The sequence below is a fragment of the Nicotiana sylvestris genome, chromosome 9 (genome assembly GCF_000393655.2).
Source record: "Nicotiana sylvestris chromosome 9, ASM39365v2, whole genome shotgun sequence".
Lineage (NCBI taxonomy): Eukaryota > Viridiplantae > Streptophyta > Magnoliopsida > Solanales > Solanaceae > Nicotiana > Nicotiana sylvestris.
The window spans coordinates 138,774,327-138,798,696 of record NC_091065.1 but is presented as its reverse complement, the minus strand read 5'-3'; positions in this window follow the sequence as shown (position 1 = coordinate 138,798,696).

Here is a 24,370-nt window from a genome sequence, read left to right as displayed (position 1 = left end):
TATTTGGGGTTATGAGACTAGAGTTAACCTCCTGTTACTGGTATGGTAGACATTGATGTAATTTTGGGTTTGGATTTGTTATCTCTGTATCATTCTATTTTTTATTGTCACACTAAGGTCATGATATTGGTTGTGATGGGGTTACCAAGGTTAGAATGGAGGGGTTCTCTTGATCATACTCCTAGTATGGTGGTTTTATTTCTGAATGCTCGGTGGATGGTTGAGAAGAGGTTCTTGGTGCATTTGGATTTAGTTTAAGATACTAGTGTTGATACTCTCACAGTTAATTCAGTCATAGTAGTGAGGGAGATTCTGGATGTGTTTCCTTTAGACCTACCAGGCATGCTACCTAATAGGGATATTGATCTTGGTATTAATTTGGTGCCTGGCACTCAAGCCATATCTATTCTACCATAACACATGGCTCTAGTAGATTTGAAGGAGTTGAGTAGCAATTGCAGGAGTTGTTGGACATCGAATTTATTAGACCGAGTATTTCTCCTTGGGGTGAACCAATGTTGCTTGTGAAGAAGGATGGTTCTATGAGGATGTGCATTGATTATAGGAAGTTAAACAAGGTTACTCTCAAGAACAAGTATCCATTGCCTCGCATTGATGATTTGTTTGATCAGCTTTAGACTCTAAGGTGTTCTCTAAGATTGATTTGAGATTAGTTTACCACCAATTGAAGATTAGGGCTTCAAACATCCCTAAGATAGTTTTCAAGACTCGTTATGCACATTGTGTGTATTTTGTGATGTCTTTTGGGTTGACTAATGCCCCAACAACTTATATGCATTTGATGAACAATGTGTTCTAACATTATTTGGATTCTTTTTTCATCGTATTCATTGATGATATCTTGGTGTATTCCAATAGCGGACATGAGAAACATTTGAGGATTATTCTTCATATTCTGAGGGAGAAAAAGCCATATGCTAAATTTTCCAACTATGAGTTTTGGTTTGACTTAGTGGCATTTTAGGCCACGTTTTTTCTAGTGATGGGATCAAGGTAGATCCGATAAAGATTGAGGCATTTTAGAGTTGGACCTTCTTCACCTACAGAGATCAGGAGTTTATTGGGTTTGGTTGGTTACTATTGTTGCTTTGTGGAAGGATTCTCATCTATTATAGCTCCATTAACCAAGTTGATTCAGAAGGGTGCTCCATTTATATGGTCTAACGAGTGTGAAGAGAGATTTTAGAAGCTCAATACTGCTTTGACTATAGCTCCCATTTTGGTATTGCCCTTAGGATCAGGAATGTATACTATTTATTATGATGTTTTGCGTGTTTATCTTGGTTGTGTGTTGATGCAGGACAATCAGGTGATTGTCTATGCATCCCGCTGGTTAAATCCCCATGAGAATAATTATCTTATTATTTGGTGCTAGTAGCTATTGTGCATGCAATTGAGATTTGGAGGCATTACTTGTAGGGTGTGGTCATGTCAGGTTTACACTGATCGTATAAGTCTTCAACACTTGTTCAAAAAAAAAAGAATTCGAATTTGAGGCAGTATAGGTGGTTGGAGTTGTTGAAGGAATATGGTATCAGTATCTTGTATCATGAAGGTGAGGCAAATATGGTAACAGATACCTTCGGAAGAAAGGCGAAGAGTACAGGGAGTTTGGCATTTATTCTGGCTGAGGAGAGGCCTTTGGATATGGATATGTAGGCTTTGGCCAACAGATTTGTGAGAGTAAAAATTGTTTGGGCTGAGTTCCCTAATTTCTATTGTTTTGCTCGGGAGGCTGTGAAGTTAATGACTGAGAGAGGTTGAGAACCTAATGGTGAGGATATTATAGGCATATATTATGGGCCGGGCTGCACGCCACAACGATACTTATATAGATCGGGCTGCACGCCACAACGATATATATATTGAATCGGGCTGCACGCCGTAGCGATATATATATTGGATTGGGCTGCGCGCCACAACGATATGATGCTTGGGCTGTACGAGCCCCTCTAGAGTCTGTACACCCCTAGTGAGCGTAATCGACTATAAATTACAGATCGGGCTGCACGCCGCAACAGCTACTATGATTTCTATTACTATGAGATATTAATAAGCCTGAGTGCTGAGAGTGAGTACTGAGTGATGAGAGTGAGTCAGAATGACTGAGAGGCTGCCCGAGAGGCCATGTTCTGAGTGATACCTTGCTCGAGGGGCCCAGTTATGATGTTTTCATTGATTTCACTTTTCTATTAAAAATAGCCTTTGTTGGAAAAAAATTGCTATGTGTATGATTTCAAGTTTAAGCTGAAGTTGATAATTTTACGACGAAACTGGTTTTAAACTGTGAAATGGACTTGTTATCCTGTTTTTTATTCAGTTATATGATTTTTTAACTGCTCGTCACTACTTTCAGACCTTATTTACTTTAGTTACTTACTGAGTTGGCGTACTCACGTTACTCCCTGCACCCTGTGTGTAGATCCAGGTGACCAAGTGGTAGAGTGAAGGTCCTCAGCTGATTCAGAGGTTGCCAGACATTTCAAGGTACCTGCATGGCATCCACAACCCTGTTTTCTCCTTCTTATCTTGTTCTTTTCCGCATTTTTCTAGACTTTTGTTGTATCAGACATTCAGTTATGTAGTAGAGGCTCTAGACTCGTGACACCGGATGTTTGGGATGTGTTTTCTTATGTTTTATTGACTTCCGCATATTTCAGTTATTTTAAACACTTCTTATGAAAATTGTTATTCAAACCCATGTTAGAAAAATGATTTTATGAAAGGATATTTGTTGTGGTTATATGGTTAGGTTGGCTTGCCTAGTAATGTGATAAGCGCCATCACGACCGAATATTTGGGGTCGTGACAAGTTGGTATCAGAGCCTAGGTTACATAGGTCTCACGAGTCTTTAGCCGGTTTAGTAGAGTCTCGCGGATCGGTACGGTGACGTCTGTATTTATCCTCGAGAGGCTGCAGAACCTTTAGGAAAAACTTCATATTCTTGAAATTCTTATCGTGCGAATCTGTTGATCCGAGTACTAAACTTGTGTTATTCCATTCTCTCACAGATGGTGATGACATGTGCTACTGGGCAGGATGGACGACCGCCAGTACCACCAATTGGGGCCACCAGAGGCCGAGGACGTGGTCGAGGCCGTTGTAGGGGCAGTGAAGCTAGGGCAGCACCTACAGATCCACCAGCTGCACCAGTTTAGGATCAGGTCCCAGTTGTGGACGCTACAGTAGCACCAGTTGTGCCTATTGTGATTCCAGGCCTTCAGGAGGCTTTAGCTTAGATCCTATCAGTGTGCACTGGTTTGGCTCAGGCGGTCTCGGTTACTATGGCCGCAACTACTTCTCAGGCCGGGGGAGGCACCCAGACTCCCGTTGCTCGCACATCTGAGCAGGTTGTGCTGGGAATCCAAACATCGGGGGCACCTCCAACCCAGCTGGTTGTACCAGCTTAGGAGTTTGTGGTACTAGTTATGCCAGACGACGAACAGCGTTGACTAGAGAGGTTTGGTAGACTCAAGCCTCTGACTTTTAGCGATGCAGAAGACGAGGATGCCGAGGGGTTCTTGGATAAGTGCTAGAAGATGCTTCGTACAATGGGTATTCTAGAGACCAATGGTGTGGCTTTTACTACCTTTTAGTTTTCTGGGGATGCCTTCACTTGGTGGGAGGCATATGAGAGGCGTAGGCTTGTTAGTGCATCGCCCCTTACTTGACAACGATTCTATCTTCTCTTTCTGGAGAAGTATGTACCACAGTCTCACCGATCGTAGGTAGTTCAAGCAGTTGCATCAGGGAGAGATGACTGTGATGCAGTATGAGATGCGATTCTCTGAGTTTGCTTATCATGCGGTCTGGTTGGTTCCGATAGATAGAGAGAGGATTATGAGGTTTGTTGATGGTCTCACATATCAGCTTCGGATTCTCATAACTAGGGAGAGGGTGATATGTGCTACTTTTGAGGAGGTTGTTGACATCGCCCATGAGATTGAGTCGGTTCGCTGCCAGGAGTGATAGGAGAGGGAGGCCAAGAGGCCTAGGGGATCTGGTAGCTTTAGTGGTGCTCCTTCGAGGGGTCAATTCCAGTAGGGCAAAGGTCGTCCATTCAGGCATGCTTATTCAGCTCGCCCAGGTTATCGTGGGGCATCATCAGGTCATGGTTCTCATAGTTCTCATCAGGGACACTCATCACTTAGTGCCCTTCCAGCCTAGAGTTCATCCCGTGCTCCATCAGTTCAAGGTTCTTCCATGCCAGGTCCTTCTACTGGTCATTCTGGTGCCAGGGGTTCCCTTCAGTCCCCATCTCCAGCACCGTGGAGTTGTTATGAGTGTGGAGAGTTTGGGTATATGAGGAGGCAATGTCCTCGTCTTTATGATGGTCAGTCTCAACAGAGGGGTTAGCCCTCGATTTCTGCTCCAGTTACTTCACCACCCGCCAGCCAGCTAGGGGTGGAGTTCAGTCAGCTAGGGGTCTCCCTAAAGGGAGAGATCGATCAGGTGGTGGTCAGGCTCGTTTCTATGCCCTCCCAGGTAGACCAATTCTTGCTGCTTTAGATGCCGTGATTTCAGGTATTGTTTCAGTCTGCCACATAAATGCCTCTGTATTATTTGATCTCGGTTCCACCTTTTCTTATGTGCCATCATACTTTGCCCGTTATCTGGATACGCCCCGTGAGTCTCTTATTTCACCTGTTTATGTATCTACTCCAGTGAGCGATACCGTTATTGTAGATCGCGTGTACCGATTATGTGTGGTGACTATTGGGGGTCTGGAGACCCGCGTGGATCTTTAATTATTGTGCATGGTGGATTTCGATATCATTTTGGGCATGGACTAGTTATCTCCATGTTATGCTATTCTGGACTGTCATGCAAAACAGTCACATTAGCTATACCGGGTGTGCCACGAATTGAGTGGCGAGGTTTGACTAATTATGTTCCTATTAGAGTGATCTCATTCTTGAAGGACCAGCGTATGGTTAGGAAGGGATGTCTTTCGTATCTAGCCTTTGTGAGGGATATCGGAGCTGAGACTCCCAGTATTGATTATGTTCCAGTTGTGAGGGATTTTCCGGATGTGTTTCCTGCAGACCTGCAAGGCATGCCACCGGGCAGGGATGTTGATTTTGGTATTGACTTGGTGTCGGTCACTCAACCCATTTCTATTCCGCCATATCGTATGGCACTAGCGGAGTTGAAGGAATTAAAAGAGTAGCTTCAGGAACTCCTCAATAAGGGGTTCATTAGGCCTAGTGTGTCAGTTTGGGGTGCGCCAATTTTATTTGTGAAAAAGAAGGATGACACTATGAGGATGTGCATTGATTATAGGCAATTGAACAAAGTAACAATTACGAACAAGTATCCTTTGCCTCGCATTGATGATTTATTCGACCAACTTCAGGGAGCGAGAGTGTTCTCCAAGATTGATCTCCGTTCAAGTTATCACCAGTTGAAGATCAGGGACTCGTATATTCTTAAGACAACTTTCAGGACCCGATATGGTCATTATGAGTTCTTGGTGATGTGTTTTGGGCTGACCAATGCCCTAACAGCGTTCATGCATTTGATGAACAGCGTGTTCTAACCTTATGTCGATTCGTTTGTCATAGTCTACATTGATGGTATTCTGGTGTATTTGCGTAGTCAGGAGGAGCATGCAGAGCATTTGAGAGTTGTGTTTTAGAGATTGGGGGAGGAGAAACGTTATGCAAAATTTTCCAAGTGTGAGTTTTGGCTCAATTTAGTGGCTTTCTTGGGGCACGTGGTGTCCAGCAAAGGTATTCAGGTTGATCCGAAGAAGATAGAGGCGGTTTAGAGTTGGCCCAGACCATCCTCAACCACAAAGATTCGCAGCTTTCTTGGTTTGGCAGGCTATTATCGCCGGTTTGTTCAGGGGTTCTCATCTATCGCATCGCCCTTGACCAAGTTGACTTAGAAGGGTACTTCATTTGTATGGTCGGACGAGTGTGAGGAGAGCTTTCAAAAGCTCAAGACAGCTTTGACCACAACTCTAGTGTTTGTTTTGCCATCAGCTTCAGGTTCATATACCATGTATTGTGATGCTTCAAGAGTGGGTATTGGTTGTGTTTTGATGCATGAGGGTAGATTTATTGCTTATGCTTCTCTTCAGTTGAAGCCCCATAAGAAGAACTACCCCGTTCATGATTTGGAGTTGGTTGCCATAGTGCACGCGTTGAAAATTTGGAGGCATTACTTGTATGGTGTGTCTTGTGAGGTGTTTACTGATCATCGTAGCCTCCAACACTTGTTCAAGCAGAAGGATCTCAATTTGAGGCAGCAGAGGCGGTTGGAGTTGCTTAAGGATTATGATATCACTATATTATACCATCTGGGAAAGGCCAACGTAGTGGCCGATGCTTTGAGCTGAAAGGTAGTAAGTATGGGGAGTTTGGCATATATTCCAGTTGGGAAGAGACGTCTTGCAGTTGATGTTCAGGCCTTGGCCAATCGGTTTGTGAGATTAGATGTTTTGAAGCCCAGTCGGGTATTGGCTTGTGTGGTTTCTTGGTCTTCCTTATATGATCGCATCAGAGAGCGCTAATATGATGATTCGCATTTGCTTGTCCTTAAGGACATAGTTCAGCATGATGATGCTAGGGATGTGACTATAGGTGATGATGGGGTGTTGAGGATACGGGGCCAGATTTGTATGCCCAATGTGGATGGGCTTCAAGAGTTGATTCTAGAGGAGGCCCATAGCTCGCGATATTCCATTCATCCGGGTGCCGTGAAGATGTATCAGGATTTGAGGCAGCATTATTGGTGGAGAAGAATGAAGAAATATATTGTGGGATTGGTAGCTCGGTGTCTCAATTGTCAATAGGTGAAATATGAGCATCAGAGACCGGGTGGCTTGCTTCAGCAGATGGATATTCCCGAGTGGAAGTGGGAGAGGATCACTATGGACTTTGTTGTTGAACTTCCACAAACTTTGAGAAAGTTCAATGCTATTTGGGTGATTGTGGATCGGCTGACCAAGTTTGCGCACTTTATTCTTGTGTGTACTACCTATTCTTCAAAGCGATTGGCAGAGATCTATATCCGAGAGATTGTAAATTTGCATGGTGTCCCAATTTCCATCATCTCAGATAGGGGCACTCAGTTTACTTCATAGTTTTGGAGGTCTGTGCATCGAGAGTTGGGTACTCAAGTTGAGTTGAGCACAACTTTTCACCCTCATACGGACGGAGAGTCCGAATGCACTATTCAGATATTGGAGGACATGTTGCGTGCTTGTGTCATTGATTTCGGAGGGTCATGGGATCAGTTTCTACCGCTTGCAAAGTTTGCTTATAACAACAGCTACCGGTCGAGTATTCAGATCGCTCCATATGAGGCTTTGTATGGGAGGCGGTGTAGATCTCTAGTTGGTTGGTTCGAGCCTGGTGAGGCTAGGCTATGGGGGACAGACTTGGTGTATGATGCTTTAGAAAAGGTGAAGGTAATTCAGCAGAGGCTTCGTACAGCGCAGTCGAGACAAAAGAGCTATGTTGATAGGAAGGTTCAGGATGTATCCAACATGGTTGGTAAGAAGGTTCTATTGAAGGTTTCACCCATGAAGGGTATTATGAGATTTGGGAAGAAAGGGAAATTGAGTCCTCGGTTCATTGGGCCTTTTAAGGTGCTTCGGAGGATTGAGAAGGTGGCTTATAAGCTTGTTTTGCCACCTAGCTTGTCGAGTGTGCATACGATATTTCATGTTTCTATACTCCGGGAGTATATTGGAGATTCGTCTCATATTTTGGATTTCAGCACGGTTCAATTGGATGATGATTTGACTTATGATGTGGAGCCAGTAGCTATTTTGGGTCGTCAGGTTCGAAAGTTGAGGTCAAAGGATATAGCTTCAGTGAAAGTGCAGTGGAGAGGTCGGCCCATGGAGGAGGCTACCTGGGAGACCGAGCAGGAGATGCGGAGCAGATATCCTCACCAGTTTGAGGCTTCAGGTATGTTTCTTGACTCGTTCGAGGATGAACGTTTGTTTAAGTTTGGGAAGATGTGATGACCCGGCCAGTCGTCTCATGAATTACCGCTTTATTTTTCCTATTTCCGCTTCTTTATGCTTTGTTTATCCATGTTATGTGGTCTCGGGTTGGTCAGATCGAATCAGGAATGATTTTGGTAAGGTTTGAGACACTTAGTCTCTTTTGAGAAAGCTTAAGTTGGAAAAGTCAACCGGATGTTGACTTATATGTTAAAGGTCTCAGATGTGAGTTTCGATGGTTTAGATAGCTTCGAGAGGTGATTTGGGACTTAGGAGCGCGATCGGAATGAGTTTTGAAGGTTTGGAGTAGATTTAGGCTTGAATTGACGAAGTTGATATTTTGGCAATTTTCGGTTGGTAGGCGAGATTTTGATATAGGGGGCGGAATGGAATTCCGAGAGTTGCAGTAGTTCTGTTGTGTCATTTGGGATGTGTTTGCAAAATTTTAGGTCATTCGGACGTGGTTTGGTTAGGTTTTTGATCAAAAGCAGAATTCGGAAGATTTTAGGAAGTTAGGCTTGAATCCGATGTGTTTTGGTCGATTTGATGTTGTTTGAGGTATTTTGAAGATTGGAATAAGTTTGAATAAGGTTTTAGGATATGTTGGTGCTTTTGGTTGAGGTCCCGGGGGCATCGGGGTGATTTCTGATGGTTGACGGAGAGTTTGAGAAATTGTTGCAGCTGCAGATTTTTTTGCTGCTTCTAGTATTTCCGCACATGCGGATTGGGGACCGCAGGTGTGACGCCGCATACGCAGAAGAGGAGTCGCAGAAGCGGAAGGAACTGCAGAAGCAGTTGTGGGACCGCATCAACAAAGGCGCAATTACGGTATAGTTCATCGCAGATGTGAAACCTGGGGACTTAAGTGATTCCCGCACAAGCGGTGATTAGGGCCATAAATGCGAAAATGCCTGGGCAGAAGGTATAAATTGTGCCCTTCGCGATTTTGAGCTATTTCACCATTTTTATCTCGGTTTGGGAGCTTTTTGGATGATTTGAAAGAGGGATTTCAAGGGAACTTCATTAAGGTAAGGAATTTGGACCTAAGACTCGTTCCTATGCTATTATTTCACGGATTAGAGCTATGATTAATGGAATTTAAGGGCTAAAATTGGGGAAACTAGGATTTGGAAACTTAGACCTTTGCTTGAGGATTTGAAAGACCATTTGAGGTCGAATTTCAGAACTTTTGATATGTATGAACTCGTGGGGAGATGAGGAATCTATTGATGTAAAAATTATCGAATTCCTACATGTGGGCCCGGGGTTCGGGTTTTGGTAATTTTGGGATTTTTGGTATTATTTGATTATTTTCGCTTTGGCTTCGTTCCCATAGCATATTTTGATGTCGTGATTCTGACTTTGGATAGATTCGACGCGAGTGGAGGCCGATTCAAGGGACAAAGGCATCGCGGAGTAGTATTTTCACAGGTTTGAGGTAAGTAACCATTGTAAATCTAGAACTGAGGGTACAAAACCCGGGTATTTGACTTGTTTTCATAAATGCGGTGACGCACATGCTAGGTGACGAGCGTGTGGACATGCACCGTTAGGGTTTGTGACTTGGTCCATCACGTAGCGATTATTAAGCCGCGTATTTGATTTGAAATCTTATGATATCACGTTTTTGAGAGATTAATACTACATTATGGGTTGTATGCCATGTTTGGGGCCTTGTGCCGACCTGTTGAGACCCTGAGGGACATTTTTACCGTTTTCCTCACTCTATCTATTTGAAAGCATATCCTCAGTCATGTTTTACCTGTTTATTGTTAAAACCAGGTTTTATCCCTCTTATTTTCAAAATGTCAAAACTGTTTGGGCTGAGTTCCCTAATTTCTATTATTGTGCTAGAGAGGCTGTGAGGTTAATGACTAAGAGAGGTTGAGAACCTAATGGTGAGGATATTATAGGTATATATTATGGGCCAGGCTGCACACCACATCGATACTTATATGGATCGGGCTGCATGCCGCAGCGATATATATATTGGATCGGGCTGCACGCCGCAGCGATATATATATTGGATCGGGCTACGCGACGCAGCGATATGACGCTTGGGCTGTAGGAGCCCCTTTAGAGTCTGTACACCCCTAGTGAGCATAATCAACTATAAATTACGGATTGGGCTGCACGCCGCAACGGTTACTATGATTTCTATTACTATGAGATATTAATACGCCTGAGTGCTGAGAGTGAGTACTGAGTGACGAGAGTGAGTCACGAGTGACTGAGAGGCTTCTTGAGAGGCCATATTCTGAGTGATACCTTGCCCGAGGGGCCCAGTTATGATGTTTTCAATGATTTCACTTTTTGGTTAAAAATAGCCTCTGTTGGAAAAAAATTGCTATGTGTATAATTTCAAGTGTTAAACTGAAGTTGATAATTTTACGACGAAACTGGTTTTAAACTGTGAAATGGACTTGTTCTCCTGTTGTTTATTCAATTATATGATTTTTAACTGCTCATCACTGCTTTCAGACCTTATTTACTTTAGTTACAAACTGAGTTGGCGTACTCACGTTACTCCCTGCACCCTGTTGTGAGCACGTGATTTTTGCCTTACGAAAAACTACTCCAAAATAAATCAAAAGATAAAATAAATTTCTTTTACTGTGTAATTTTTTTTGAATTTGCGTGGTGTTAAATACTTGTGTTATGTCCGTAAGTGTTTACATTGTCATAATAATGAAAAATAAAATAAAATACATATTGCATGCATATAGGATTTAATTATGCATTTAAAAGATAATTTAAATAAAATCACAAAACATATGCAATCGTGTGTTAAATAATTGTTATAGAGTAATTAATATATTTTTTGTGAAGTTAAAATTATTTTATAGTTAATATTAAAATTTAAATTAGAAAAAAATGAAAAAATAATACATATACACAAAATCGGACCTAGATTAAAATCCAGGCCCAAACCATTTTAACCCACCCCCACAGCCCAATCCAAAACAGCCCAGGTACCGGTCCAATTCAGCTACGCCAAACGACGTCGTTTGGTGATCATTCATCAAGGGCCGTTAGATTAGATCAATTCAACGGCTGAGATACACTGCCCTTTACCCGTAACCCGTAACCCGATCCAGTGACCCGACTCAGCTGACCCTGGAATTAAACCAAACGACATCGTTTGGTTTAATGAATTGATCCTGGCCCTTCATCTTACTTGATCGGACGGACAATATAAATCCACCCCACCCCTATATAAGTCCCAAGCCCCTACCCCGACCCCTAACTGAACACCCCCCTCCTCTCACTGTTCATCATCTTCCTCAGACCCCCCTAACCCTAGCCGCCCTAGGATCCCACCGCCTAAAACCCGGCGGCATCAACGCCGCCGGTCACCAAAATAACACCCTAGAATCCCCTGAACATCCTCTACACAGATCTAACATTGTTTTCCTTCGAATCAGGCCCCAACTCTTCGAATCTTAAATCGAAGGTTGGCCTGAAAACCTTATCTTCTCCGATGACCTCCAAAATAACACCACAGTTTCTCCTAAATCCCCTCACCAAGGATCTGTTAGTTGCATGGTTCGAATCATACTGGAACTACTCGAATCTTCATTTGAAGATTCGAGTACAACCTGACCTTATCCCAACCTACTTCAAACTCACACCAGTTAACCCCCTGACCTCCCTCACCCTTGTATCATGTTTGGTTCTCCTCGAATCTGACCAGAAATGGTTAAATCCCAAATCGAACTTTCAAGAACCCTAAAAATACCAAACTTTTGGATTCCGTTCAGATTGAATAAAGATTGAGGTTTAATCGACCTTAGTCGAAGTATTTTCAGTGGAAAATACTTCGACTAAGGTCTGTTTGATTTCAAACAAAATCCGAAGCCGAGTTGAGTTCGAGTCTGATTAAAATTCAGAGGTACTTTTCTATTTCTGTTTGCATATTCTGTATGTATTTTTGTTTGTTTTAATAACTTGTTAATTTTTTTTTATATTTTTTGTTTTGATTAATTCTGTCATTTTGTCTCATGCCCGTCTATATGATCAAAATATGAAACTGTTTCTGTTGGTTGTGATTGTTCATAATGTAAGTAATCGACTCGATTAAGTTCGTCGATTAGTTATATTATGAATTCTCATTTATGATAATGCTAATAAAAAAACAGTCTGCTTCTATTATTTTAGACTGATTATGGACAAATGTTGTAAATAGTCTACTGATTAATACTTGTCAATTAAATCATGTTTGTTTGCAAATCAGTAATTTCAAATGTATGATGTGTATATATCGTTTTCTGAATAGGGCATTGTCAGTATATTGACAAGGCTCCTGTGTTTGTTTGATTTATTGTTCAAAGTTAAAGCTCAGTTACTGAACTCAATATAATATGTTGCTATGGTGATTGGTTCTGAATTCAGTATGATTCTACCAATGTTTGATTGGATGTAATTGTGTTAGGCATTACATTTTTAATCAGAATTCAGTCCAAACTTTAGGATTGGTTATAGCTGCTTAAACAGATTTTAAAATCTGTATTGTGAAATTCTGAATTTAAGACAGTAATAACATTAATTACAGTAGAAAATCTGGGACATTTTTGGACAGAATAGTGAGGGTAATATGATATAAAAGTGAGCTGATAGTGGAGTGATAATGGCTATTAGTTAATGAGTAATAATGGGGAACAAAGGGTAATGGGCTGCTTAAAATCAGGATAGGATCATTTAATGTATTAAAAAGTAGTTTGTAATGGAACTTTCTGTTTTAAAAGAAGAAAGGGGTCCAAGAAGCACTTAAAAAGCATAGGACCAGCCCTGTATAAAGACAGGAGCTGGACAGCTTAATGAAAAACTTGAAGAGAGTTTGAGAGATTTTAGAAAAAAAAAAATCTGAAAAAACAGAAGATTTTAAGAAAGAAAAAGAAAGGAGACTGAGAGTTTTTGAGAGAGAGAATTGGGACTGATTTAGGGCAGCTTAAAAGAAAGAGTTTTCAGACAGAAAAATTAGAAAGGAAGAAGAGAGAAAATCTGATTTGAAAAGGAAAGGGGCAGATTTTGAATACAGATTTGGAAGAAAGATTGAAATCAGATTTTGAGAGGGAGATCTTATCAGTTTTCATAGAAAGAAAGAAAAAACTGAAGCACAAAAATAGAATTCTGTCTCGAAAGTCAGGATTGAAGTTGATTCTGTGTTTAAAAATTGAATTTTTTTCAGTCTGTTTTGTTCTAAGTCTCAGAATCAGAAATATCATTCTTTTCATTAAATCTGTCCGGATTTGTTCAATATCGTTGTTCAGTTAAAAATCTGAAACTTCCTAAAAGTTCTGTCACTGTGCATCTGGGTTCTTCGGGTCTTATTATTGCTCAAACCTGTGGAAAGACTGCTATTCCATTGATTTTGTTATTGCTGCTACTGCTGAAACTTACTTTTTCTACCTCCATTTCCAGGTACATATCCTTTTAAATTCTATGTTGGAAAGAGATTCAGTATGACAGATAAATGAAGCTTGAATTGTAATAATATCTTTATTCATTTAAGCTCTTTAATTAAAAATTCAGTTTTGTTTCTGGATCAAATAAGTAGTATATGTTGATAGGATGACTGTAAGTTAAATATCCTTTATTGAAGACTGTATAAGTGTTGTAACAAGGTTAATTTTCTAAATTTTCATTAAAGTATAATTGTGATTAAGATTGTCAAGGTAGGAAACATGGCATAAAGTGGGCCATTATTTAAATTTTATGGTGTTGTTAGATAAGTAAAGAGTAATGTAGAAATATCAAGAAAACTACATTACTAACTCTTGTTGTTAAATAAGGTTAAGATGGTATTGATGGTATATTTTTATAAAGATAATAGATGTGTGTATAAACGTTGGTGAAAGGTGATATGATATAGCTTGTTACGATGTTAAAACGTTATGAATGTTTACGACATACAGTTAGGTTGCATGTAAGGTAATTTTATTGAATTAACTTGTATAATAACTCCTTTCCTATAAACTCGATGCCTATCTACCTTCATAAAACAAATTGACCAAATAATTAGGCCTATTAGATTAAAAGCGAGTATATGAGAATGAAACGAGATGTATAAGCACCAATTGCAACACTTTATATCAATGGTAATTAGAAATAGAATTTGTTAGTTTCATATACAATTCATTCTTTGGCATACATATATATGTTGTATTTGCTAAAAATCAAATTTTTATCCTTTCACTGTGAATTTGAATAGTCTTGGGATGAACATAATTAATACTCGGAAAATTATAGTCAACGGGCAATATTTAAAAATTGTGAATTTCTTTTAAAAGAATTTAAAGACATCCCTTGAATATGAATTTCTCAGTATTTTCATATAAAATGTGTAGATACAACAAACAATTTGTGGAAAAATCCCTAATATCATTACAAATATTTTGCGCAATTAGGGATACGTTCGCGTACCCTGATTATATTTTTAAAAGCAAAAATTCGGATTATGCGTACGCGCAATTTCGAGCGAATATTTAATAAAAGGATTTTTTTTAAAGGCGTTAAATTAATTTCATAAAAACCCGCGATGTGCGGTTCAATATTTAAGAAAAACAAATATTCTTGATTCAACACAATTTCGAAAAAATGATTGCTTAATAAATATATTATCAAAAGTTATTGTGTACACGTACGCATGACACAATTCCGCATTTTTAAATTTATAACACGAATATACGTACGCGTAATTCGATTCAAAGAAGGGTCCTTAATCACAATAAGTAAAAGCGGTAGAAAAATCACGTAACAAAAAGTATTTAATAAAAATCAAGATAATTAAGCCAATAATAAAAACAGTTAAGCGACCGTGCTAGAACCACGGAATTCGGAAATGCCTAACACCTTCTTCCGGATTAACAGAATTCCTTACTCAGGATTTCTGGTTCGCAGAATAATAAACAGAGTCATATTCTCCTCGATTCAGGGATTAAAATTGGTGACTTGGGACGCCTTAAAATTCCCAGGTGGCGACTCTGAAACAAATAAACAAATCCCGTTTCGACTGTCCTTCAATTGGAGAAAACTCCCCACGCGCCCCGCGGGCGCGGAAAAAGGAGGTGCGACAGCTCTGGCGACTCTGCTGGGGATAATAGTGGTTTCTATCTTCCACTGTAACCCAGAACCACTGGTTCAGGGTTTAAAGAATTCGAGCTTAAAATAACTGCATTAATTGGCTTTGTTTACTATATGATTTTCAATTGTTTATATGCTTAACATGCTAAATTTTTTTTTACCGCTTTAATATTATTTGAATTGTGAATATATACAACTGCTACGAAACCCCCTTCTTTCTGAGTCTTCTGAATTTATGGTGTACACGTGCGCGTGACCCACCTTTCTGTTAAAGTCATACCAAATAAGACGGAGTTGGGACAAGTAACTAGGCCGGGCAGACTTTCGTGCTCCCGGTACGTTGCCCCCGCTTCGGCTCAAACTGTCTGTTTGGGTAAGCCAGGTTTAGAACAATCAACCTAAGGTTTTACACTTAGAATAACTCAGCCATGTACCGGATCCCTAGTAGGAACGAATATTTGCATCATATGCATTTGGCCTTGGAGACTCAACACAGGGGTTGGGTCTGTCTAGGACAGGTGAACCCAAAATAAAAAGACCATCATGATGCATCCTACTTGTTACTTGTGCATTCATTTGCCTCGAACATGCTTGTTGACCAGCTTAAATAAAATCATGGTAAGAAGAAAGGAATAAAATGGGTTGTTTTAAAAATTTCGAAAAAAAAATATAGTTTTAAATTTTGAAATAAAGGTATTTAATAAATAAAAAAAATTTCGAAAATGATTTTTTTTTCTAGTATAAAGTTTCAAAATGAATTTTGACTTTATCAAAATTAAATTTCAGATACAAAATGAGCACCACACAAAGCCCCTCATCCACAAGTACGGAAGAATTTCTATGTCAGCTTCAAATGTGGTGGTATGATTTAGGCGAAGACGGTCAAAAATGGGTCGTCAAGCATTTGGGAAATCTCACGGACATTATGAAAGTTAAACCCCGTGATGATCTGATTGCGGCGTTAGTAACTTTCTGGGATCCTGTTCACAATGTTTTTCGTTTCTCTGACTTCGAGCTTACTCCTACATTAGAGGAGATAGCTGGCTATGTTGGTTTTGACGGAAGTTTAAGAAATCAAAGCTTGATATTCACAAAGGCTCCTTCGGTACATCGATTCTTCGGTCTTCTGAACATCAGCAGTCAAATCAGGAAAAGCAATGTCATCAATGGATGTTGTTCCTTCAACTTTTTGTATTCAAGGTTCGGAAAGTCAGATGGGTTCGAAATTCATGAGAAAGGCCTTACCAATAAGCAAAACAAAGACACTTGGCAGATTCACCGTCGCTTTGCTTTCATGGTGGCTTTTCTAGGAGTCATGGTCTTTCCAAACAAAGAGCGAACAATTGATATTCGCACCGCGAAAGTTGTGCAAATCCTCACGACCAAAGAAAATCACACCCTTGTCCCCATCATTCTATCAGATATTTATCGGGCTTTAACTTTATGTAAATCAGGAGCAAAGGTCTTCGAAGGATGCAAAATTTTGTTGCAAATGTGGGTGATGGAGCATCTCCAACAACAGCCCAAGATCATACAGTATGGGTCAAACAATGATAATTGCATCGAGAGCTATGAGGAAAGAACAAAAAATTATCAGGCTCCAGAAGGGATAGAAGCATGGGTATCTCATCTAAAGGCTTTAACGGCAAATCAAATTGAATGGACTCTGGGATGGCTCCCGATGAGGGAAGTAATACACATGTCAGCCTCAAATAGTTATCTACTACTATTGGGATTGAGAAGCATTCAGCCGTATGCACCACTGAGAGTCCTAAGGCAATTAGGGAGATATCAAATAGTTCCTGATGATGAAGATTTGAGTGTGCAAGTAATCGAATTACACCCAGAAGCCACTATTCCCGAGGCTCTACTTCAGCAGATGTGGAATGGGTGCCGATACTTGAAAAGTGATACTCAAGTCCCAGACGCTACAAAGGGTGAGATAAATCCTGGATATGCAAGGTGGTTTGAAAAACGATCTCGCGTGGATGATGTATCAGAGCCTGAGCTAAGAAGGCCAACAAAAAGACCCCATGTTCAAAACTTCAGTGATAAAATCCAAGAACGGTTGATCTGGGGAGAAAAGGAAAAAGGGTACAAAGCAACTATCCATGCCCTAAAAGAAAATCTAAGAAGCCTCAGTTTGGAGAAAGATTTGCAAGCACAAGAAGCCGAAGGCGAGAAAAAGAGTCTAGCTTGTGAGAATGAAAATCTTCATGCTCGATTCCAAAAAATGAAAAGAGTTTCTGAAACGCCAAAGAGGAGCTGGAAGGATCAAAAAACCATCGCCAATCTCTTTGAAAGAATGCAAGATTATGATTCCATTCTTGCGGAAAACGAAAGGGCATTGAGCAAGGCAAAAGAAAGGATCCAACAATTAAACGAAGAAGCCAGATCTAACAAGGAACGCCAGGATAGGCAATCCGAAAAAGACAAGGCACAATTCAAGAAGGAAAAGGACTATTGGATGCGATCAGAAGACCAGCTTCATGCACAACTAGAAGAGGCAAGAAGATGCAACAAAGAACACCAACAAGCAGACCTCGACAGGGAAAGAGCGCAGGCAAGATTAGAGCAGGCCAGACTCCGAGCTCTGTTATAATCAGCTCTAGATCGTGAGAACCGTGTCAGAGATATAGCCACCACTCGTCAGCAGCAATTGCAAGACCAAGACCAACGTCTCCAAGGTTTCAGGGCACAAATCCACGATCTGACAGTCTTCACATCTCAAAGTTATGTAAACTGCCAAGGAATGGATTATAAAAGGTTTACAGAGCATGCACCCACTTTTGCTCGTCATCTAGCAATGGAGTTGGAAAGGATGTATCGTACGCTGGGAGGCCATCCGGGTCAAGCCCCACATTGAGCAGATAATCCAATATTTGACAACAAAAGTGGAAAGTGGGGCACGTTGTGAGATGTTAAGAATTGTATCTTTTATTTTGATTTAAGTGTGTGTTTTCAAGCCATTTTCTTAAAGTTTTCAAATGTAATTCCATCTTTGTGTAATGAATAAAAGTGATTGCCTTTGGTCCGAACTACGCAAGGTCTGATTCATGTAAGGCATGATACGTAGGCAATCTCTAAGATTCGACCACCACGATAAAAGATATATATAATAAATAAAAGTGAATAACAATAAAAATTTCAAGAAAGCTGGGACGACACAAGCAGCCGAGCAAATGCATAATAGAAAGGGATTATTTGTCTAGGAGCATTGCATCTCAACGTGTGATTATATATGTGTTAAACTCTCAAAACTAACAAGTTTGTTCATTTCCAGAATTCAAGCAGTTAGTTTCTCTAAAGAGTATACTGGCATATTATCACTATCACACAAGATCAAAAGGACCAATACCCGAAAGTATGTCTATCCCAGATGTTGACACAGGTATGGAGATAGAGGAGATGGATGTCGGGAAAATGAAAGAAGAGATGTTTAAGCTCAAGCAGCAAATGGCTGAGATGTACCAAGCTTGGTCTACAGGACAGTTACCCCCATCTTACCCAAATAACCCTGCTCCATCAATGACCCAAACTCAGGATAATATCACCACTGAATTATCCCCAAACTTCCCCATTTACCAGCACTACCGAGGCACCACCTCTCAGACACCGCAGTCTCCACCTCCAAAACCCGTTCCATATTTTCCTCCACCTATGACTCCTGTTTTCGTAGCACCTCCCCCTGCTACATTCCACAAATCTCCAAGTGAGCCTACATTCCAGGCCCAAGACAACCAAATATTACCCCCCGGAGCCCACCCTCAAAGCCTCCGAAATCCATTCAACTGCTCCTCGTTTTGATCTCCCAACCGAAATTGACAAGCCAGCCAAAAATGCTGAACAAGAAGAGATGTTCAGGAAGGTCAAGAGTCTAGAACAATCGTTCAGAGACATGCGAGGATTAGGTGGGCAAGTCAGTGTAGCCTACAAAGATTTGTGTTTGTTCCCAAACGTACAATTACCAGTTGGCTTCAAGATGCCCAAATTTGACTTATACAACGGGCACGGTGACCCAGTAGCCCACTTAAGGGGTTTCTGTAGCAAGATGCGAGGAGCTGGGGGAAAAGATGAATTATTAATGGCTTACTTCAGTCAAAGTCTAAGCGGATCAGCTTTGGAGTGGTATACACGCCAGGACCATGGGAGATGGTACACCTGGGATGACCTGGCACAGGCATTCGCATACCATTTCCAATACAATCTGGAAATCATCCCAGATAGATTATCTTTGACAAAATTTGAGAAGAAACATAATGAAAGTTTCAGAGAGTATGGTTTTCGGTGGAGAGAACAGGCAGCAAGAGTGGATCCTCCTATGAAGGAGAGCGAAATGGTAGACTACTTCCTCCAAGCCTTGGAACCGACTTACTATGCCCATTTGGTTTCAGCGGTTGGGAAATCATTCAACGAAGTAGTAAAGATGGGAGGTATGGTGGAAGAAGGCCTCAAGACAAATAAAATCATGAGCTATTCAGCAATTAAGGCAACTACTCAAGCTATTCAAGGCGGGGTAGGAGGAATCAGAAGAAATAAGAGGAAGGAAGCAGCAGTAGTTGATTCAGGAATTTGGCCGAGACCCAGAGGTTCACCGCTTTACTATAATCAGCAACGACCTCGCCAATCAGCTTACCACCATGATTCATCCCAACACTACTATCACCCTTCAGAGCCTCATTTTTCCATTAACCATGCTCAAGCATACAATCAGCCACCTGTTCACACCAATTGGCGTGCTCCTGTCACACCAAATACTTACCCACGAGCCTATCCCGGACCAGGTTTCAGGCCTAGGCCAGCATTCAGGGGAGAAAGGGAACAGAAAAAGAAAACTTACACTCCATTGGGAGAGTCTTACACTAGTCTGTTCCACAGGCTGAGACAGCTAGACATGCTGAGACCAATACAATCCAAGCTACCCAATCCTCCTCCAAAGAATCTGGATTACACCATTAGCTGTGAATATTGCTCCGGTGCACCAGGCCATGATACGGAGAAATGTTGGCATTTGAAAAATGCAATACAAGAACTGATTGATACTAATAAAATCGAGGTTCAAAACCCCGAAGCCCCAAATATCAATAGAAATCCAATGCCAGCCCATCAAGAGGCTAATATGATAGAAATCATACAAGCTGATGGGGAGACAAAGAAGCCGTCACAAACTGTCATGATGATCAAATCTCATGAAACCAAGCCAGATAAGCAGTTAACAAAGGAGAAGCCGGTATCCAAGCAGAATAGAAATGGTAATGGACCATCTATCGAGGAGGAATCATCGAGCAAAGTTGCCGCAAAACAAGAAAATCCGAAAGTGATAGTACCAGGGGTTGCTAACAAACCCATTGTATTCGTGGAAGGAGCCCGTACAGATCGGGTTATTATTGCACCTGTAATTCAGCTGCCAGTCATCAATAACAAAGCCATTCCATGGAACTATGAACGAGTGACTGTAATGTACAAGGGCAAAGAAATCAAGGAAGAAGTATGTGAGGTGCAAGGCTTGACACGTTCGGGAAGATGTTTTACTCCCGAAGAGTTGAGAAAAACTAAAAACAATCCAATGCCAACAAAGAGAGCTGTGACGGAAGAAGAGGCGGAGGAGTTTTTAAGAAAAATGAAACTCCATGATTATTCTGTTGTGGATCAATTAAAGAAGACCCCCGCTCAAATTTCATTGTTGTCATTACTGATCCATTCAGAGGAACACCGTCTGGCGTTGATGAAAATCCTGAATGAAGCTCATGTTCCTGAAAAGATCTCTGTAAATCATTTGGGAAAAATAGCCAACAGAATCTTTGAGACAAACAGAATTACATTTGCTGATGATGAATTACCTGTGGAAGGTACCGAGCACAACAGAGCTCTTTACCTCACCGTGAAATGTGAAAACTCCGTAGTAACCCGGGTATTGGTTGACAATGGGTCAAGTGCAAACATATGCCCTCTCTCCACTTTAAACAAATTAAAAATTAAAGAGGAGAGGATCCAGAAAAATAGTATCTGCGTACGGGGGTTTGACGGTGGAAGCAGAGATTCATTTGGCGACATAGTGTTGGAGTTAACTATAGGGCCAGTTGAATTCATAATGGAATTCCAAGTGTTGGACATAACTGTTTCTTACAACTTGTTGTTGGGTCGACCATGGATCCATGCTGCTAAAGCAGTTCCGTCAACACTACATCAGGTTGTCAAGTTTGAATGGGATCATCAAGAAGTAGTCGTGTATGGAGAAGAAAGTTTAAATGCTCACAGCAGTACCATTATACCGGTCGAGGGAACAGAAAATGACCAGGGATCATGGGTATACCAAGTGACCGACACAGTATCGATAGAGAAAATTCCAGAGGGGAAATATCTTCCAAATCCAAAGATATCCTCTGCATCAGTCATGGTAGCTTATGAAATGTTAAAAAATGGCTTTATACCCGGCAAAGGTCTGGGTTTATCTTTGCAAGGAATTATACAACCAGTATCTCTCCCCGAGAACTGGGGAACATTCGGTTTGGGGTTCATACCCACTGCCAATGACGTGATAAGGGCTAGGAAGCTGAAACACCAAGCATGGGTTCTTCCAAAACCAGTCCCACATCTGTCAAAGTCTTTTGTCAAGACCGGTGCTAAAAATCGCCCGATAACAACAATTCCTAAATCCCGGGTCAATCCTGAGAAGGAATTAATTGAAAGGTTCGAGAAATTGTTTAGTGATGTGAATATGTTGGAAAGCGGAGAAGGGTGTAGCAACGCAGAAGTTCAATTCGTTGGGCCAGAAACAAAGCTCAATAATTGGAAAGCCACTCCTCTCCCAATTCGAAAGGAGTCTTGGTAGTTTATTTTGATTTTCTTTCAGTTTGTTTGGGTTACTTCAGGGTTGTAATCCCAAAGCTTATCTTACAGTTTGTTTGAAGTGTGCAAACCTTGTTATCTTTCATCATCCAATAAAAAGCAGTTTCCTTTTTATTATCATTCCTAATAGCTTTCTTTTCTTTTTCTTCTTTCCTGTACAGTTCCTTTTACGCTGGCTCTAGTGATATGGCATGCATGAGGAATCCTCAGCCCAGTCTTAAAAATCAATCTGGTTCCGAAATATTAATTCAAGAAATATATTGTGATTATGAATCAGAATATGATGAAGATGAGGTTTTTGAAGAGATTAGTAAAGAGTTAATTCACTTTGAGGAAAAAATCAAACCTAACTTGAGTGATACCGAGGACATCAATATAGGGGACACGAGTAATATCCGAGAAACTAAAATAAGTGTCCATCTGGAACCAAAGATCCGAGAGGAGTTAATTAAAGCACTCATAGAATTCAAAGATGTTTTTGCATGGTCGTATGACGACATGCCGGGCCTGAGCACTGATTTAGTGGTTCACAAATTGCCCACCGATCCAACGGTGCCTCCTGTCAAGCAGAGGCTGAGAAAATTCAAGCCTGACATGAGTGTGAGAATTAAGGAAGAAATCACCAAACAATTGGAAGCAAAGGTCATTCGAGTCACTCGATATCCTGTTTGGTTGGCTAATATCGTTCCTGTACCAAAGAAAGACGGCAAAATTAGAGTATGCGTCGACTATCGCAATCTCAACAAAGCAAGTCCAAAGGATAATTTCCCATTACCTAATATCCATATTTTGATCGACAATTGTGCCAAGCATGATATAGGGTCTTTCGTGGATTGTTATGCCGGGTATCATCAAATTCTAATGGATGAAGAAGATGCAGAAAAGACGGCATTCATCACACCATGGGGAACTTATTGCTACCGGGTAATGCCATTCGGTTTAAAGAACGCCGGAGCAACCTATATGAGAGCAATGACCACAGTGTTTCATGATATGATACACAAGGAGATTGAGGTATACGTGGACGATGTGATCATAAAATCAAAGCATCAGGCCGACCACGTTGGGGATTTGAGGAAGTTCTTCTTAAGACTTCGCAGGTACAACCTCAAGCTTAACCCTGCCAAGTGTGCATTTGGAGTTCCATCTGGAAAGTTGCTGGGATTCATAGTCAGTCGACGAGGCATCGAGCTAGACCCATCAAAAATCAAAGCCATCCAAAAATTGCCACCTCCCAGGAACAAAACTGAAGTAATGAGTTTGTTGGGAAGATTGAATTATATCAGCAGGTTTGTTGCTCAGCTCACAACAACTTGTGAGCCAATTTTCAAATTGTTGAAAAAGGATGCTGCGGTCAAATGGACCGATGAGTGTCACGAACCGTTCGATAAGATAAAAGGGTACTTGTCGAACCCACCCGTGTTGGTCCCGCCAGAGCCAGGAAGACCTTTGATTCTTTACTTGACGGTTTTGGAAAATTTATTTGGTTGTGTATTGGGGCAACATGACCTCACTGGCAGAAAAGAACAGGCCATCTATTACCTTAGCAAGAAGTTCACAGCTTATGAGGTTAAGTATACTCATCTGGAAAAGACATGTTGCGCCCTAACATGGGTAGCTCAAAAATTGAAACACTATTTGTCATCCTACACTACTTACCTCATTTCTCGGTTGGATCCATTGAAATACATTTTTCAAAAGCCTATGCCAACGGGAAGACTGGCAAAGTGGCAGATATTACTCACAGAATTCGACATCATCTATGTGACTCGAACTGCAATGAAGGCTCAAGCACTGGCCGATCATTTAGCCGAAAACTCGGTCGATGAGGAATATGAGCCGTTGAAAACTTATTTTTCTGACGAAGAAACAATGCATATCGACGAGGTGGAGCGAATTGAAAAGCATGGCTGGAAACTTTTCTTTGATGGAGCCGCCAACATGAAAGGAGTCGGAATAGGAGCTGTAATCATTTCTGAAACAGGGTATCACTATCCTGTTACGGCTCAATTGCGATTTTATTGCACCAATAATATGGCTGAATATGAAGCTTGCATTTTGGGTTTAAGGCTAGCCGCAGACATGGGTATCCGAGAAATCTTAGTCATGGGAGATTCGGATCTTTTGGTACATCAAATTCAAGGAGAATGGGAAACCCGAGACTTGAAGCTCATACCATACCGACAATGTCTACATGATCTTTGTCAGCGGTTTCAATCAGTGGAATTCCAACATATTCCAAGAATCCATAATGAGGTGGCCGATGCATTGGCTACCCTGGCATCAATGTTGCACCATCCGGACAAAGCTTATGTAGATCCAATACATATTCAAGTCCACGATCAGCACGCTTATTGCAATATGGTTGAAGAAGAATTTGATGGTGAACCATGGTTCCACGACATCAAGGAGTATATCAGGATGGGGATATATCCCGCACAAGCCACAGGAGATCA